This window comes from Salmo salar, chromosome ssa03 (assembly GCF_905237065.1).
Source record: "Salmo salar chromosome ssa03, Ssal_v3.1, whole genome shotgun sequence".
Taxonomy (NCBI): domain Eukaryota; kingdom Metazoa; phylum Chordata; class Actinopteri; order Salmoniformes; family Salmonidae; genus Salmo; species Salmo salar.
The window spans coordinates 24,687,846-24,707,072 of NC_059444.1; the positions used below are offsets into that span (position 1 = coordinate 24,687,846).

Below are 19,227 nucleotides of genomic sequence, written 5' to 3' on the forward strand. Positions count from 1 at the left end.
CATTCCAGCCTTGTGTAGGTCTACAATCTTGTCTCTGACATCCTTGGAGAGCTCTTTGGTCTTGGCCATGGTAGAGAGTTTGGAATCGGATTGATTGATTGCTTCTGTGGACAGGTGTCTTTTATACAGGTAACAAACTGAGATTAGGAGCACTCCCTTTAAGTGTGCTCCTAATCTCAGCTCGTTACCTGTATAAAAGACACCTGGGAGCCAGAAATCTTTCTGATTGAGGGGGTCAAATACTTATTTCCCTCATTAAAATGCAAATCAATTTATAACATTTTTGACATGCGTTTTTCTGGATTTTTGTTGTTGTTATTCTGTCTCTCACTGTTCAAATAAACCTACCATTAAAATTATAGACTGATAATGTATTTGTCAGTGGGCAAACGTACAAAATCAGCAGGGGATCAAATACTTTTTTCCCTCACTGTATAATAACTGTATGTGTATACTGAATGTATATTGGTGGAGTCAGAATCTCTAATTCATGGTAAAGGTGGGAGAAAAATCTCCATATCTAATCTGTGAGGAAAGAAATCTGTCAATAGAGCTTTTCAGTTCTCAGTGAAAATATTGATTGGTGTAGTATCAGATATTATTCTTCTCTAGGACCTTCCTTCACAGTTTCTGCTTTCAGGGCTCAAGCTCTATCTGCCTCATGAAAAATTAAAATGACCACCACAAAGTCCATCTTGTCAAGATGTTCGATCTTTAGCATTCTCCTCTCCCACCTCAGTGACCTCTCTGGTCTCTTAATATTAAATTACACAGTTTGTTTCTCCACTATACAATCTAAATCACTTCATTGTAGAGAAAGTCATTGTTTTTTGACTACTACTCCTCATTGATTACATGTTAAAACATAGCCTTAACAGACTGTGACAAACCTTCCTAATACCAGGGGCGCATCTTTAGTTTTAGAAATGGGGGGGACATAATTATTATAATTTTTTTATCCAATTGGATTATCACTCCAAAAAGCCAACCCGTCAAGAGTTAGCACACTGTTGCATTCGTTTTGTAGCACATTCCAATGATAAAACTGTGGGGGACAAAAATGCAATTTCAGAATGTGTGTGTGGGGGGGGGGGGGGCATTTCCCTGTCCCCAGTGAAAGTTGCGCCCCTGCCTAGTATTGTACCTATCGAGTGGTTTACATTTTAAAACATAGTCTGAACAGATTGTGACAGACCTACAGTGCCTTCAGAAAGTATTCAAACCCCTTGACATTTTCCACATTTTGTTGTGTTACAGCCTGAATTTAAAGTGGATTAAATTGAGATTTTTTTCACTGGCCTACACACAGTACCCCATAATGCCAAAGTGGAATCATGTTTTTCTAAATGAAAAGCTGAAATGTCTTGAGTCAATAAATATTCAACCCCTTTGTTATGGCAAGCCTAAATATATTCAGGAGTAAAAATGTGATTAACAAGTCACATAATAAGTTGCATGGACACACTTTGTGTGCAATAATAGTGTTTAACATGCTTTTTGAATGACTGCCTCATCTCTGTACCCTACACGTACAATTATCAGTAAGGTCCCTCAATCGAGCAATGAATTTCAACCACAGATTCAACCAAAAGACCAGGGAGGTTTGCCAATGCCTTGCAAAGAAGGGCACTTATTGGTATATAGAATATTCAAGCAGACATTGAATATCCCTTTGATCATGGTGAAGTTATTAATTACACTGAGGATGGTGTATCTGTCGATGTATCTCCCTCCTCTCCTCTCCTCTCCTCTCCTCTCCTCTCCTCTCCTCTCCTCTCCTCTCCTTTCCTCTCCACAACGTCAGCTTCAGAGCTTATCGGACTGCCAGTCAGGGACGGACAAGGCTCCTCGCCCACTGGATCCAACACAGCCTACCTAATCCACCATGCACCAACAGAGGAGAGATGGAGAGGATATGAGAGGAGAGCCCTGTATTCCATTCTCCTAACTCATCATGCTCTCAGGATCTGTTTCCCAATTGGCAGCCTATTTCCTTTTATTTTGCACTTCTTTTGACCAGTGCTGTTTGGGACACCTCCAGTATCTGGTCTGCTATACTGGAACTGTTGTGTTGATGGTCGGTAGCCCTGAAATGAGAACACAAGTCACAAATATCAAGCAGTAATGGAAAATGACTGTCAGGAATGACTGCCTGTGATTGTAAAGAGTCTGTTGGACTCGATGGTGGTGATAACTCCCAATACAGTTGGAACTCAGTTATGATCTCAGTATTGGCTACATTTGCTCTTGAGTGTGTGGTTTGGTAGTTCAGTTCAATAAATATGTTTGATTTACTGCAGAATAGAATAGCATCTCCTTTCACATACTGACTTTAACCTTCAATATTCAATGGAACAATTACATATCTGCTTTTAGTATAGGCTACATGGGTCTATTCATACTTGTTTGTATTCGCATCACACATTCACCCTAGCTATCAAGGACAGATGTCTGTACACTCAAGGAGCTACAAAGAATGACTGTATTGCCACTAAAACTCACCAGAGACTTATTTTAAAGGTAGAGAAACAACCTAGTCCATGCATTTGTTCTCCATAGTCTCTGTCTAGACAGCTGCATTAATGATTCAAGTTTATGGAGGTATTTTAGAAGTATTTACCTGCGATGTTAATGGTAGATTTGAAAACAGCAATACTATCTGGAGCCCCAGTACGCTCTAGGGGAACCATGTTAAGGGTTCAATTCATCTTAGTCTTACAGTAATCCGAAGTCTGGTATTAATGACCCAGGATTTGTATCTATTCCACAACACAGGACACATATAACAACCTCAAAACACTATAATACAATCATCTAGTTTTTTTTGTCATATTGATGAAATTCTTGTGTCTCTGTAACGGATGGATCTTCTTTCTTTATCTCCTTAGTACTACTTTGGGTCCTAGTTGGTAAAGAGCCACTGAACATGCTGATTGGCACGTGTGCTCTTCTGTTGCTCTTTAGAAAAACGTGATATCAGTCTTGGTGTGTTTTCTGACCGATTCAGTTTGGTTAATGATGTTTGTCCCCCATGAGACACTGTAGCCTTTCACTTCCTCAAACTCCTCAGAATGAGAACTCAAGAAATCTGCCATTCATTTTGATGTTTTTGCCGATGGATGTATTAGTTGCGCAATTTTACATCTAATTAAGGTGTTTGGTGCAGTATTTCTCAAGTAAAAAAATGTACGACATGTTGTCTTATGTAAACAAAGTTGGAGCTGCTGAGCAGGTCTGTCTCACTGTCTATGCCATTGGATAGAGCACAACCTCCGCAGCTGTTCACCCATTGTTAGTGGGCAAATGGACATCGTCAAATCAAAACCCAACCCTAGTTTAACTGTTGTGACGCACGGTTGTTCCAAACTCAGTTTTAGACGAGACTGACTTTATGACCAAAATTATCCTATTTACAATTTTCAATCAATTCTGACACTAGAATAACTGTTTCTGACTTGTATCGATGCCATACGGGCCGTTTTCAAAGGGATTCGTTGCTTTTGAAAGGCAGTCACCCTTTAAATTATACTAATGAAATATACCATACATGAATCCATGTCATTTATATATAGATGTGCTTGAGAATCTCTGATAGAAGTGGAGTCATGCCCATAGAATTGGGAATTAGAATACGGTCATGACATCCATTTATTAAATTGAATGTTTGTGTGTGCGTGTCTGTTTTTGTATTCAGTGTAACACCAGAGTTTAAATACACAATCATATTACTAGTGGCTGGAGCAGAATGAGGTCAATTTAGGAAATTAAGGACTTATTCTTTAATTGCCAAATTTCTTCTCTCTATGGCGAGGCAAAACATGCCTTACCATTCTGACAGTGAGGTTGTCTACTGTGGGTGGACAGAATGCGAAGTAGGGGGTTAACCTAGCTGAACTGTCCATACTGACAGTTGCTATAGACAGACCACACCAGGAGATGGTCTGAATCCAAAAGGCTACCCTATTCCCTTTATAGTGCACTAAAAAGGACTTTGGTCAAAAGTAGTGCACTATGTAAGGAATAGCAATATGGTGTCATTTGGGACATAGCCATGGTTTGTTCTAAATAGTGTTTGACCTTTAAAGCTTTTGTTAAATTGAGGTCAGCTTCTGGTGTGCTTTAATAATACACTGACCTGAGCTAGATTACCAGAGAAGTCCTCAAAGCTGAGAATGGACACAATACAGGTGAAATCAATTTACAAAGCAATGAAATAGAAAACAGAACAAAATCCTTGTACGCTTTCCTCAACCCCACAACTCCAGAGGAAATGCATCAATAGCTTCATGTTCACGTGTTCAATATTTTATGACGGTTGCTGTATGAACCCAGAGTACTCAGTACAGAATGTTTCTGTTTTATATAACCCATGCTGTATCCTTGCCAGAGCAAATGAGAGTAAATCCAAAACCAAAAATACACCGGCTCAAACAATCAATAAACAGTACGATATTGAATTTACAGTAAAAAGGTAGAGCAATTCTGATTTGGTTTAAATTCAGTTTTTTACAGGTATATACCAGCGTACCATTTGACTAGACTTAGATGTTTTGTGTTTTTTTTATCCTTTCATTTCTATCCTTTTTCTATCATTTTCATGCAACACATCAGGATATGCTGATGAACATTATTTCTTACAAGGTTTTCTCGAGTTGTTAATTATGATTCCATGATGAGACAGATGCTCTTGGACTAATGAAAGTGTGAGTTCTGAAGGCTCATGATCATGTTCCAATGCTCACCACCAGGACCAAGTTGAAGAACATTACTCTTTAACATTCATATCATTCTGATAGTACTACCGTATGTGGTCCGGCAAAGACTGCTGCTCGCCAGATGATTATTTTCACAGACATGTAGCTGCATTTCTAATTATGCACCAGAACATAGCCTACAAGGCACAAGGAGGAAGGTTACAAATCTTCCAACCACAGTCAGTTCATTTGTAAGGTCATATCTCCAGTTTACTGAAGTGAAAAGAGTGCTACAGTTATTACCAGAATTAATGTGGGTCAATGTGGGGGATAGCGACATCCTTTTTTAGTTAAACCTACCATTAGAAGGTTAATCTAAGAGAATGGCAGTCCTATTTAATTTATCCTATCTACAGATGTAAGATCTTAATTTCAGCCAGTTTGCTACAGCAGGAAAATTATCCTGCTGCAAGAGGAAATTTGAATTATTTTGTGGATTATCATTTATACATTTTTCATACAAGTGGACATTACAAACTTCAGACTCCTTTTAAAACCTCAAATGCACTACACGTTTAACATTTCCTGCATTGCCGGAAAGTTCTCCTGCAATAGGGTGATCAAATTAAGACCCTACATCTGTATGTGAAGGGGAATGAATGGGCAGGCTTTATGAAATGTCTTATGGGAGGTCTTCTCATTAACAAAGGGAATACTACAGTACTAGCATCAGGGCTCTGTCCCAAATGTCACCCTATCCCAAAATAGTGCACTACCTTTGACCAAAGCCTGATCAAAAGTAGTGCTCTATTTAGGGAATAGGGTGCCGAAGCCTATTATTCAAAGTGCCAACAGTACTGTAGTTGATCCAGAGATGTTCATGTCTCATGAGGATCTGTGCTACAGGTACACTCTGCTCTAAAATGAAAATGGAACAGAGAGGGAGGAAATCTCTTTGGAGGTATCTTCGTCGAACGGAAAGACAGCAGAGAGATACTGTCACAAGCGTCGTATTGAATAGACCAAGGCACAGCGTGGCTAGTGCTCATTCTTAAATGAATAACACTTTACAAAAATAACAAAAACGACCAACAGTTCCGTCAGGTACAACAACTAAATGGAAAATAACCACCCACAAAACCCAAAGGAAAATAGGCTGCCTAAGTATGGCTTCCAATCAGAGACAACGAAAGACACCTGCCTCTGATTGGAAACCATACTCGGCCAAACATGGAAAACAAAACATAGAAATAGAAAACTAGAACACATTCCCCTAGAAACAAAAAAACCCAGAACACACAAAACAACCCCCCTGCCACGCCCTGACCATTCTACTATGGCAAATGACCCTTTTCACTGGTCAGGACGTGACAGATACTCCCATGTGATCAGAAGCATCTATCTAGGTTACATGCTACAGTAGAACAGAGTAGTTGTTTGTCTCAGGGGACATTGTGGTTGATTGTGAACACTCCAGTGGATTAACAACAAGCCATCCATCCACCACAGACATGAGTCAATCACCTCTCACATCACCTCTCTCCACCTTCCATCCTGGAAGAAATCATGTGTGGTTGGCCTAGCATCATGTTTGGTTGGCCTAGCATCATGTTTGGTTGGCCTAATGCCATATTTGGTTGGCCTAGCCCTGCTTGAAGCCACACTTTGACTTAGCATGTGATACGAGTCTGTGGCGTTGGCAATGCTCTGTGAATCGGAAATGAAGGACTTATTTGAGTAACATCACTGGTCGCTCATCCCCTCTCTAGATGACAGGACATCATTGCTGCTGTATTGGTAGAGATTAAGCCTAATCTATACTTGTGTCCATTGCATCCTGAGAGATAGGCTGCATCCTAAATGACACCCTAATTAATTTATAATGCACTACGTTTGACCAGGGCTCAGACTACATAAGGTCTCAGTAGCAGCAGTTACCGCCGGCCAAGCAAGCTGACTGGCAACATTTGAGATTTACACACATTCCCCTTGTGGCCCATCTTCCTCTTCCACTCTCAAGTTAAGAGAGAACTTTCTTCCTCTAGGAGCGGCAGGTAGCCTAGCGGTTAAAAGTGCTGGGCCAGTAACTGAAAGCTCGCTGGTTTGAATCCCCCAGCCGACTAGGTGAAACATCTGACTGTGCCCTTTAGCAAGGCACTTAACTCAAATTGCTCCTGTAAGTCACTCTGAATAAGAGCGTCTACTAAATGACTCAAATGTTGTGTGACTTCTATGTAGGGTAAACCATGGCAAGGGCATTGTTATTAGATGATACGCTCTGTGTCATATGCACACACATTTCCGTACTTCACTCTGAGGTTGTGGGGTTTATCTCCTGATGATACAGCGTGTTCCTCACCCCACACCCTGAACCTGCTGCTGTCTCAATAGCACGCATTTTATGTATGGCCATGAATAATCAACAGCTTTAAAATCCCTAATACATCATACAAGTGCTATCTCTTTGTTACATCTCAACCGCATTTATTTAAAAATAGGTGATTTATGTTCACTCTGCCCAGTAAAAGCCTTATCGATATCCCACTTCACCAGTTGATAACCAAGGTTATGTCCCAAATGGCACCCTATTCCCTGTATAGTGCACTACTTTTTTGGTCAAAAGTAGTGCACCATGTAGGGAATAGGGTGCTCCCCAGTGGAGGCTGTGGTGTATTAGTCACACTACAGCCGATGAGTTGGAGACTGAGCCAGAAGTCCTGCTCAAAGCTGCTGATGGCTGTTAAGATAACAAACCAGGCCAGGTATAGCTTATAGATTTAATTAGTTTGGATTGATATTCAGGTCACATGTCCAGTGGAAATGGTAGACGCTTGACAACTTTTATGTTGTGTACTTCTCAAGAGTAAAATGTCATTTAATTATTTTTTTTTAATTCTCACTTTTATTTAACCAGGTAGGCTAGTTGAGAACAAGTTCTCATTTACAACTGCAACCTGGCCAAGATAAAGCAAAGCAGTGTGACACAAACAACAACACAGAGTTACACATGGAATAAACAAACATACAGTCAATAACACAATAGAAAAAAACTCTATATACAGTGTGTGCAAATGAGGTAAGATAAGGGATGTAAGGCAATAAATAGGCCATAGTGGTGAAATAATCACAATTTAGCATTAACACTGGAGTGATAGATGTGCAGAAGATGAATGTGCAAGTAGAGATACTGCGGTGCAAAGGAGCAAAAAATAATAAATAACAGTATGGGGATGAGGTAGTTGGATGGGGTATTTACAGGTGCAGTGATCTGTGAGCTGCTCTGACAGCTGGTGCTTAAAGTTAGTGAGGGAGATATGATTCTCCAGCTTTAGTGATTTTTGCAATTCGTTCCAGTCATTGGCAGCAGAGAATTGGAAGGAAAGGCAGCCAAAGGAGGAATTGGCTTTGGGGGTGACCAGTGAACTAAACCTGTTGGAGTGCGTGCTACGGGTGGGTGCTGCTATGGTGACCAGTGAGCTGAGATAAGGTGGGACTTTATCTAGCAAAGACTTATAGATGACCTGGAGCCAGTGAGTTTGGCGACGGATATGAAGCGCGGGCCAGCTAACGAGAGCATACAGGTCACAGTGGTGGGTAGTATTTGGGGCTTTGGTGACAAAACGGATGGCACTGTGATAGACTGCATCCAATTTGCTGAGTAGAGTGTTGGAGGCTATTTTGTAAATGACATCGCCGAAGTCAAGTATCGGTAGGATGGTCAGTTTTACGAGGGTATGTTTGGCAGCATGAGTGAAGGATGCTTTGTTGCGACATAGGAAGCCGATTCTAGATTTAATTTTGGGTTGGAGATGCTTAATGTGAGTCTGGAAGGAGAGTTTACAGTCTAACCAGACACCTAGGTATCTGTAGATGTTCACATATTCTAAGTCAGAACCGTCCAGAGTAGTGATGCTGGACGGGCGGACAGGTGCAGGTAGCAATCGGTTGAAGAGCATGCATTTAGTTTTACTTGTATTTAAGAGCAGTTGGAGGCCACGGAAGGAGAGTTGTATGGCATTGAAGGTCGTCTGGAGGTTAGTTAACAGTGTCCAAAGAAGGGCCAGAAGTATACAGAATGAATGAATTAATTAATCAACAATGCCATGCAAAAAAGCATCAATCTATGTGATGAGGTACTTTTCACTCTCTCGCTTCCCGAAGAGTAGAATATGGTTTTTCATGATACTTTAGTCAATGTATCATGTTGTTGTTGGTAATCAAATGGTATATGTGATGACAATAATGTTACATCTACAGTATACTTTAATTAGTTCCCAAAAGGGATGTTAGCTGGTTTCTCTGATGAGGGTGAAGCCTTTTCATGTTCAATTGACGTTAATATCTCTCTTGTAGCCTATACCAATAATACATCAGGAAAAAAATGTGGGTCCTTTGTGGAATGTTGGTATGGTATTTCCAAATGTTTTGTTGCATGCTCGCATGTGGAGAGTTGCCCTAAAAGTAAATGGGAAAATAACCGATCTTTGCATGCTATTCATGCTTGATGCATCCGGACAGATATGACAACATCGGAATCAAATTAGCAGGGCTTGTTGCGCATGCTTAAACAGTCTAAGCCTATTTATGAACTTAGGTTGCGTCCCAACTTAGGTTTAATAATATGCCCTTTAATACCTTTATAGGCCATGGTCAAAAGTAGTGCATGATATAAGGAATAGGGTGATAGAGTGCCATTTGGGGCACAACCTTATTCTCTTAGCAGCAACTCAAAAGAACAGAGGTATAACTCACAGTGACGGGGATTGGAGGATCCTCAGTCAGTATTATTAGGAGGCAGCTGGTGCCCCATTGCTCCTAATACAAATATATTTTGAAGTCATCAACACTAAGCTTGACTCAGCCGAGCATCAGACTCTACCACAGGCATCTTGTTCTGGCTCGGTTAACATGGAACATCCTCCTAATAATGCAACAAATTAGAACGTCTTGGCTCAGCCTGCTAACCTGTTGGGAGTGGTCCAGTACATTATCTCTTTCCACCGCCGTGATCATTTGGCTCATCTGACTCCTGTGACTCCTGGCTTTGCGATGTGGCAGTTTCCACCTGTTCCCCATGGCCTGAGTGCTGCTGGTCTCAGTGTAATTGCGGGACATGTAGGCAGAGGCCATTTGAGAACCACACAGGGATTGAAAGACAGTCCTGTCACTCCCTGGATGACTAGAGATGTGTGCTGATCTGATCTGAGTGACACATGCCATCAAAACTATCTTAAGGACCCTGGGACTTAACACCTCCCTCTGAACCTGGATCCTGGACTTCCTGATGGGCCGCCCCCAGGTGGTAAGCGTAGGGAACAACACATTTGCCACGCTGATTCTCAACACGGGGGCCCCTCAGGGGTGCGTGCTCAGTCCCCTCCTGTACTCCCTGTTCACTCATGACTGTATGGCCAGGCACGACTCCAACACCATCATCAAGTTTGCCGATGACACAACAGTGGTAGGCCTGATCACCGACAACGATGCGACAGCCTATAGGGAGGAGGTCAGAGACCTGGTCGGGTGGTGCCAGGACAACAACCTCTCCCTCAACGTAATCAACACAAAGGAGATTATTGTGGACAACAGAAAAAGTAGGACCGAGCACGCCCCCATTCTCATCGACGGAGCTGTAGTGGAACAGGTTGAGAGCTTCAAGTTCCTTGGTGTCCACATCACCAACAAACTATTATGGTCCAAACACACCAAGGCAGTCGTGAAGAGGGCACGACAACGCCTATTCCCCCTCAGGAGACTGAAAAGATTTTGCATGGGTCCTCAGATCCTCAAAAGGTTCTACAGCTGCACCATCGAGAGCATCCTGGCTGGTTGCATCACTGCCTGGTATGGCAACTGCTCGGCCTCCGACCGCAAGGCACTACAGAGGGTAGTGCATACGGCCCAGTACATCACTGGGGCCAAGCTTCCTGCCATCCAGGACCTCTATATCAGGCGGTGTCAGAGGAAGGCCCTAAAAATTATCAAAGACTCCAGCCACCCAAGTCACCGCACGGCAAGCGGTACCGGAGCGCCAAGTCGAGGTCCAAAAGGCTTCTTAACAGCTTCTACCCCCAAGCCATAAGACTCCTGAACAGCTAATCAAAGGGCTACCCAGACCCCTCTTTTATGCAGCTGCTACTCTCTGTTTATAATCTATGCATAGTCACTTTCTACTTACTGTGCCTTGCAAAAGTATTCATCCCCCTTGGCGTTTTTCCTATTTTGTTGTGTTACAACCTGTAATTTCAATGGATTTTTATTTGGATTTCATGTAATGGACATACACAAAATAGTCCAAATTGGTGAAGTGAAATAAAAAAAATAAATAAAAATAAATAAAAAACGGAGAAGTGGTACGTGCATATGTATTCACCCCCTTTGCTATGAAGCCACTAAATAATATCTGGTGCAACCAATTACCTTCAGAAGTCACATAATTAGTTAGATTGCACACATGTGGACTTTATTTAAGTGTCACATGATCTCAGTATAGATACACCTGTTCCAAAAGGCCCCAGAGTCTGCAACACCACTAAGCAAGGGGCACCACCAAGCAAGCGGCACCATGAAGACCAAGGAGATCTCCAAACAGGTCAGGGACAAAGTTATGGAGAAGTACAGATCAGGGTTGGGTTATAAAAAAATATCAGAAACTTTGAACATCTCACGGAGCACCATTACATCCATTATTAAAAAATGAAAAGAATATGGCATCACAACAAACCTGCCAAGGCATGTGGGAGGCTCCCCAAACATGTGGAAGAAGGTACTCTGGTCAAATGAGACTAAAACTGAGCTTTTTGGCCATCAAGGACAGCGCTATGTCTTGCGCAAACCCAACACCTCTCATCACCCCGAGAATACCATCCCCCAACATCATGCTGTGGGGATGTTTTTCATCGGCAGGGACTGGAAAACTGGTCAGATTTGAAGGAATGATGGATGGCGCTAAATACAGGGAAATTCTTGATGGAAACCTGTTTCAGTCTTCTAGAGATTTGAGACTCTGACGGAGATTCACCTTCCAGCAGGACAGTGACCCTAAGCATACTGCTAAAGCAACACTCAAGCGATTTAAGGGGAAACATTTAAATGTCTTGGAATGGCCTAGTCAAAGCCCAAACCTCAATCCAATTGAGAATCTGTGGTATGGTTATGCACGCTCAACTTTTCTGTTTTTTTTGTGTTATTTCTTGTTTGCTTCACAATAAAAAATATTTCAAAGTGGTAGGCATGTTGTGTAAATCAAATGATACAAACCCCCCCAAAAAATTATTTAAAATTCCAGGATGTAAGGCAACAAAATAGGAAAAATGAATACTTACGCAAGCCACTGTACATATTATCTCAATTACCTCAACTAACCGGTGTCCCCGCACATTTACTTTGTACCGGTAACCCCTTTATATAGCCTTGCTTGTTATTTTACTGGTGCTGTTTAATTATTTGTTACTTTTGTTTTCTATTTTTTACTTAACACTTTACATTTTTTCAAAAATTCTTAAAGCATTGTTGGTTAAGGGCTTGAAGTAAGCATTTCACTGTAAGGTCTACATCTGTTGTATTTGGCGCATGTGACAAATAAGATTCGATTTTATTTTATTTTCCTGATATCGTTAGAAAGGGCTTGTAAGTAAGTGTTTTACGGTAAAGTCTACACCTGTTGTATTTGGTGCATGTGTGTCACGTATACTCCCTCTCTGGCCTCTAGGTCATCAGGCTGCTGATTATCCCGCACACCTGTCACCATCGTCAAGCGCACCAGCGCCTCATGACACTCACCTGGACTCCATCATCTCCTTGATTATCTCCCCTTGGTGCTTTCCTCAGGTGTTATTGACGCTGTTTCATGTCGGTGCGTTGTTTGTGTTTCGTGTTTATTGGTTTGTTTGTTTATTTATTAATACACTCACTCCCTATACTTGCTACCCTGCACTCGTTACAATGTGACAAATAAAATGTGATTTGGTATGACCTACTATGAGTATACCAAACATTACAGATACCTTCCTAATATTGAGTTGCACCCCTTTTGCCCTCAGAGCAGCCTAAATTCGTCAGGGCATGGACTCTACAAGGTGTCAAAAGCGTTCCACAGGGATGCAGGCCCATGTTGACTACAATGCTTCCCACTGTTGTGTCAAGTTAGCTGGATGTCATTTGGGTAGTGGACCATTCTTGTTACACACAGGAAACTGTTGAGCTTGAAAAACCCAGCAGTGTTGCAGTTCTTGACACAAACTGGTGCGCCTGGCACCTACTACCATACCCCGTTCAAAGGCACTTAAATATTTTGTCTTGCCCATTCACCCTCTAAATGGCACACATACAAAATCCATGTCTCAATTGTCTCCATGCTTAAAAATCCTTCTTTAACCGGTCTCCTCCCCTTCATCTACACTGATTGAAGTGGATTTTAACAAGTGACATCAGTAAGGGATCATAGCTTTCACCTGGATCCATCTGGTCATTGAAAGAGCAGGTGTTTCTGATTTTTTTGTATACTGTTTTTGTATATATGTTGTCATGTCACACAATTCTACAGCATGCTTGTTTATCAGTGTACAGTCCTGCACAGTACACAGCCACAGTCTCTTTAATGCATGTTTTATGTTTTGTACGATGAACTGCGAGGTTTGAATGCTACGGTATGTCAAGCCATTTGATATAGACTCTCATGTTAGAATGCCCCAGATACTACTTGTAGTACTAGTTTCTCTACTGTACACTGAGTGTACAAAGCATTAGGAACACCTGTTCTTTCCATGACATAGACTGATCAGGTGAAAGCTATGATCCCTTATTGATGTCACTTCATCACTTCAATCAGTGTAGATGAAGGGGAGGAGATGGGTTAAATAAGGATTTTAAGCCTTGAGAAAATTGAGACATGGATTGTGCATATACAGGGGGGTACCGGTACCGAGTCAATGTGTGGGGGTGCATGTTAGTTGAGGTAATTGAGGTAATATGTACATAGGTGTAAAGTGACTATGCATAGATGATAAACAGCCAGTAGCAGCATCATAAAAAAGGGGGTCAATGCAAATAGTACGGGTAGCCATATGATTACCTGTTTAGCAGTCTTATGGCTTAGACTAGGCGCTCCGGTATCATCTGAAAACAGAATTTTATCTGATGCTTCACCTTATTATGCCAGTTGTTTCCTTACACACACACATGCACCCCCCCCAATCACACACACAAACAGACACCACAAGAGGCTACTGAGGGGAGGACGACTCATAATAATGGCTGGAATGGAGTTAACGGAATGGAATCAAACACATGCGTTCAATACCACTCCAATTTGCATTCAATACCACTCACACACACACACACACACACACACACACACACACACACACACACACACACACACACACACACTCCCTACACAGACACACTCACAGACACACAGACAGTCAGCAGGTGACAGCCCTCAGTCTAGTTTAGTTCTCACTGGTGGCCTCCCTCACCCTGCGTTGATAGCAGCAGTGGGTGATAGGGTCAGTCTGCTAGGGACTGATAAACTCGACACACGGCAGTCCGTACGACAACGCTGAATACAATCACTCAGGATGAGCCAGGCAGTGCTGGGTCTAAGCGTTGCCCCTAATCTGTCTCCATAGCAACTGCCCAGGTACGTCTGAGTGTGACTGCGGTCGGTCAGCCAGCTGGGGGAGACTGGATGGCGTCGGCGTGGCAACATAGTGGCGCTATAGAGGGAGAGCCCTGATGAGTTATCCTGTTGATTATCAGATAAAGATAATGGGGTTAATTGCCTCTCACAGGCCATTTACAGGGAGATTGGCAGAACTGTGATAGCTGCCAGAGAGACGAGACGCCAGGGCTATGAGGAGCAGGCAGGGCAATACTATAAGATATTATGGAAAGTTCAAATCAAATGTTATTTGTCACATACACATGGTTAGCAGATGTTAATGTGAGTGTAGCGAAATGCTTGTGCTTCTTGTTCCGACCATGCAGTAATATCTAACAAGTAATCTAACCTAACAATTTCACAACAACTACCTTATACATACAAGTGTAAAGGAATGAATAAGAATATGTACATAAAAATATATGAATGAGTGATGGCCGAACGGCATAGGCAAGATGCAGTAGATGGTATAAAGTACAGTATATACATATGAGATGAGTAATGTAGGGTATGTAAACATTAAATAAAGTGGCATTGTTTAAAGTGGCTAGTGATACATTTATTACATACATTTTGTCATTATTAAAGTGGCTAGAGATGAGTCAGTATGTTGGCAGCAGCCACTCAATGTTAGTGATGGCTGTTTAACAGTCTGATGGGCTTGAGATAGAAGCTGTTTTTCAGTCTCTCGGTCCCCGCTTTGATGCACCTGTACTGACCTCGCCTTCTGGATGATAGCGGGGTGAACAGGCAGTGGCTCGGGTGGTTGTTGTCCTTGATGATCCTTTGGCCTTCCTGTGACATCGAGTGGTGTAGGTGTCTTGGAGGACAGGTAGTTTGCCCCCGGTGATGCGTTGTGCAGACCTCACTACCCTCTGGAGAGCCGTATGGTTGTGGGTGGAGCAGTTGCCGTACCAGGCGGTGATACAGCCCGACAGGATGCTCTCGATTGTGCATTTGTAAAAGTTTGTGTTTTTGGTGACAAGCCGAAGTTCTTCAGCCTCCTGAGGTTGAAGAGGCGCTGCTGAGCCTTCTTCACCACACTTTCCACATTCTCCACTACTGTCCCGTCGATGTGGATAGGGGGCTGCTCCCTCTGCTGTTTCCTGAAGTCCACGATTATCTCCTTTGTTTTGTTGACATTGAGTGTGAGGTTATTTTCCTGACACCACACTCCGAGGGCCGTCACCTCCTCCTTGTAGGCCGTCTCGTCGTTGTTGGTAATCAAGCCTACCACTGTAGTGTAGTCTGTTAACTTGATGATTGAGTTGGAGGCGTGCATGGCCACACAGTCATGGGTGAACAGGGAGTACAGGAGAGGGCTGAGAACGCACCCTTGTGGGGCCCCAGTGTTGAGGATCAGTGGGGTGGAGATGTTGTTTCCTACCCTCACCACCTGGTGGCGGCCCGTCAGGAAGTCCAGGACCCAGTCGCACAGGGCGGGGTCGAGACCCAAGGTCTCGAGCTTAATGACGAGTTTGGAGGGTACTATGGTGTTAAATGCTGAGCTGTAGTCGATGAACAGCATTCTTACATAGGCATTCCTCTTGTCCAGATGGGTTAGGGCAGTGTGCAGTGTGATTGCGATTGCGTCGTCTGTGGACCTATTGGGACAGTAAGCATATTGGAGTGGGTCTAGGGTGTCAGGTAGGGTGGAGGTGATATGGTCCTTGACTAGTCTGTCAAAGCACTTCATGATGACGGAAGTGGTTATGGAATCCTTTCACGTCATCCTTGGAAGGATACTGTCTTGTTGTAGATTAGCAACACAACATAGAGCAGACATATCTGTTGGTGAAGTTTAACCTCTTACATCTAGGCGTTCCGCTAGCGCGTTCCACTAGCGAACCCCTAGCCAACAGCCAATGGCGTGAAATACAAAAACCTCAAAAATCCAATAATTTCAATTTTTCAAACATACGACTATTTTACACCATTTGAAAGATAAACCTCTCCTGAATCCAACCACGTTGTCTGATTTCAAAAAGGCTTTACAGCGAAAGCAAAACATTAGATTATGTTAGGAGAGTACATAGACCAAAATAACCACACAGCCATTTTCCAAGCAAGCATATATGTCAATAAAACCCAAAACACAGCTAAATGAAGCACTAACCTTTGATGATCTTCATCAGATGACACTCCTAGGACATTATGTTATACAATACATGTATGTTTTGTTCAATCAAGTTCATATTTATATCCAAAAACAGCTTTTTACATTGGCGCGTGATGTTCAGAAAATGTATTCCCACCAAAAACTTCCGGTGAATTTACAAAAATACTCATCATAAACGTTGACAAAATACATAACAATTATTTTAAGAATTATAGACACAATTGCTTTATGCAATTGCTGTGTCAGATTTTAAAATAGCTTTTCGGCAAAAGCACATTTTTCAATATTCTGAGTACATAGCTCGCCATCACGGCGAGCTATTCAGACACCCACCAACTTCGGGGTCACCTAAACTCAGAATTAATATTAGAAATATTGTATTACCTTTGCTGATCTTCGTCAGAATGCACTCCCAGGACTGCTACTTCCACAAGAAATGTTGTTTTTGTTTGAAATAATCCATGGTTATGTCCAAATACCTCCGTTTTGTTAGTGCGTTCAGGTCACTATCCAAAGGGTAACACACGAGCGCAATTCGAGACACAAAAAGTCAAAACGTTCCATTACCGTACTTAGAAGCATGTCAAACGCTGTTTAAAATCAATTTTTATGGTATTCTTAACGTAAAATTGTGATAATATTCCAACCGGACAATAGTGTATTCATTCAAGGAGGAAAAGAAAAACCAGCGTGCTCGCGGGAATGCGCATATCCAATCTCTTTGTCCTCAGGAAGACCACTCAGTAACTGAGCTCCTATACTCTGTCCACTTTCTGAAGGCTTTAGACAGCCAATGGAAGCCTTAGAAAGTGCAACGTAACAGCACAGATAGTGTAGTTTTGAAAGGGACTAGAAAGAAGAACTACATTTCTCAGATCCTACACTTCCTGGTTGAATTTTTCTCAGGTTTTTGCCTGCCATATGAGTTCTGTTATACTCACAGACACCATTCAAACAGTTTTAGAGACTTCAGAGTGTTTTCTATCCAAATCTACTAATAATATGCATATTCTCGTTTCTGGGCAACAGTAGTAACCAGTTTAAATCGGGTACGTTTTTTCATCCGGCCGTGAAAATACTGCCCCCTATCCATATCAGGTTAAACAATAATTAGCCTAACGTCAAAATCTTTTCCATCCTGAAGCTGAGAGGCATGGAGGATGAATATTTCAAGAATAACCCAGAATAATGTCTGCCAATTTCTGTTGTGCTGATGGATGAGACCGCTTAATTAGCAGGTCCCATTCAACTTCTCAAACCATCTGTTTGAAACCCATGTCTCCTTATCCTAACAACAGCTCTCTTATTCTGAGGTAGCGTAATGGTGGGTATGTAGTTGTCATCATATTATGGATGTGAACTTTCTTCTCAGCCGTGTGATTACACAAGATGTACAGCTCCATTTGCTAGCGATGCCTGATGGTTCAGGGGGAACACATCTTATTAAAGCAATAAAAATGACTCCAATAATGTTTAATGAGCTCACCAACTGGAGAGAAAAAAGGCAATTTGTTTTTTTTATAGATGTATTACCTTATCTGTCTTCGTCGGTCTGATAAAGCCACATATTGAAGTCTCTAATGTTCTCTTCTTTGTGCCTTTGAAAATATTCAAATTAACATAAGTATTGATTGGAACCAGAGGCTGCAGAAGATAGTCATTGCATCATCTCCCCGGCAGGAAGTGGAATGAGAAACTTTTTGAAACAGATTGTTTTAGTCTCCTACTTTTTAATGATGTACAGTATGTTTTTCGGATAAAGAAGAAAAGCTACAGCTAATAAAATTTTTACAAAGATTTGCATAAAGCCAATGTACACTCCCCTCCGTATTTATTTGGACAGTCAAGCTACATTTTTTAAATGTGTCTATACTCATTTGCATTTTGGCAAATGTTTTATGAGGCGGCCGTACATAATGTCACTTTTTGGGGGGGGGGGTATTTTGGGGGTAAATTCACTTATATTGTACTAAAGTAGTACAATAGAGTGCTCGCAAGACCTCAAGGAAGAGAGACATGAATGACCAGAGTGCGGGCCCCTGGAGCCTTATATCAAAGATTGTCTTTTATATTGACAATATAGTCAAGTGACCACTCGCTCTAACAATGGAATTACATGTCCTCAAAGATGAAGGCAGACGGGAAGGGGCGAGATCAGGTGGGACCATTCTAGCCAATGAGAGGGCAGACATACGTGTGAACAACAGGCCATAGAGATAGATAGAGGACTCCTCTTTGTATCTGTGCCATTATAGTGCCATTGAGACTCTCGATTTTAAAGTAGACAATTGTATTCTTCTTCATTGGCTGATTGCTCCCAACTCATAGGAATCCCCACCCAGTTGACCACTTTAAAATGGTGGAAGCCCTCAATGTCAATGTCCATGCTAAAACGTGTTGTATCCATGATGAGTCCTCTTATCTTAATGAAAACAGGCACATCTCTGATATAATTTTAAAAAAATACAAGTTGCCGAAATGCTACATGCGTCCACTTATATCAGTGTATTCGTTAACAACCTAAGCATTATGCAACTTCTATTCAACCAAATAAACCTCACGTAGCAAATTACCAATAAAAAATGTTGACCAAATTCGACACTCTCATTGACCTTCATACAAAAAACATTTTCATGGACAGTTTTTGGCGGAGTAAAACCTCTCGCTTAGCCTCTTCCTCTCTGCCTATATTGAGCAGGGTCCCCCCTCCTTTTCCACAAGATTTGTCTGTCTACGACAGACGCTGTTTG

General features: G+C 41.9%; 1 protein-coding gene across 2 annotated transcripts in view; it reads left to right on the forward strand.

Annotated features, from left to right (window-relative positions):
- Positions 1-19,227, forward strand: part of b4galt2 (UDP-Gal:betaGlcNAc beta 1,4- galactosyltransferase, polypeptide 2) — a 146,474-nt gene that overhangs the window by 98,615 nt on the left and 28,632 nt on the right. The window lies entirely within an intron of this gene.